Source organism: Panthera leo, chromosome A1 (assembly GCF_018350215.1).
Source record: "Panthera leo isolate Ple1 chromosome A1, P.leo_Ple1_pat1.1, whole genome shotgun sequence".
Classification (NCBI taxonomy): Eukaryota; Metazoa; Chordata; class Mammalia; order Carnivora; family Felidae; genus Panthera; species Panthera leo.
The window spans coordinates 204,085,445-204,086,828 of record NC_056679.1 but is presented as its reverse complement, the minus strand read 5'-3'; positions in this window follow the sequence as shown (position 1 = coordinate 204,086,828).

The following is a 1,384-nucleotide window of genomic DNA, read 5'->3' as shown; positions in this document are numbered from 1 at the left end:
CTTACCGAAAATGTTAAACCTGAATGTGGTCGTGAGGAAACAGGCTAACCCAGAATGTGGAACAGATTCTGCCCGAGACTCTCTTTTAAAAAGTCTGTGCCATGGGAAGAAAGAAAAGAAAAAAAGCAGAGGGACTTTCTTCTAATAAAAGATACTAAAAAAATGTCAACATTAGTTACAATATGTGAATCTTGATTGATTAAAAAACCTATACAGAATTTATGCTCTGAAGGGTGCCTGGATGGCTCAGTCGGTTAAGTGTCTGACTTCACCTCAGGTCATGATCACGCGGTTCATGAGTTGAGGCCCAGCTTTGGGGCTCTGTGCTGACAGATTCTGTGTCTCCCTCTCTTTGCTCACGCTCTGTCTCTCAAAAATGAATAAACAGTAAAAAATTTTGGAGACAGAATTGGAAGCACGCTCCAGGGTCCAAGCTGTCAGCACAGAGCCCAAGACAGGGCTCGAACTAGCAGAAGGCAAGATCATGGCCTAAGCTGAAGTCGAATGCTCAACCCACTGAGCTACCCAGGTACCCCCCACCGCCAACCAAATTTTTTAAAAAAATTTATGCTCTGGAGGGGTGCCTGGATGGCTCAGTCAGTTGAGCTTCCGGCTTCAGCTCAGGTCACGATCTCACGGTCCGGGAGTTCGAGCCCCGCGTCAGGCTCTGTGCTGACAGCTCAGAGCCTGGAGCCTACTTCAAAGTCTGTGTCTCCCTCTCTCTCTGACCCTCCCCCGTTCATGCTCTCTGTCTCAAAAATAAACATTAAAAAAATAAATTTAAAAAAATTATGCTCTGGAAATAGTTGGGGAAATTTAAAGGTGGAATACATCAAATGTTAATATTTTAGACATAAACCTGATAACATGATTATATACATACAAAATGTCTTTATTATTGAGGGATGTTAAGTTGTAACATAAAAAAAAATTAGAAGTGAAGTATCATGATGTTTGCAACTTGTTTTCAAATGGTTTAGCAAAAAAATTACATATTTATATATAAAATGTTTTATACACACAAGCAAAGAGAGAAGAGAGTAAATAAACGTGGCAAAATATTAGCAGTTATTAATCTAGGTGAAAGGTGTACGAGTGTTCATTGTGCTAATCTTTCAACTTCTCCGTATGTTTGCAAACCTTCCTAATACAAAAGTTGGAGAAATTCTATCTGTATGCTGCTCTTAAAACATTGTATGAAGAGAAGTATCTTTTCATTTCATTTTCAGATGAGTATAATATTGGTTACATTTGTATCCTGTATAATTGTTCCTTTAAAAAACATATTTTGTTTTGCCCTGCTGTCTCTCAATAAGGAATATTTGATGTGATACATTTATAAGCAACCAATGGCCAAGTTCACTTCAGGAACTGTCTGTGTGGA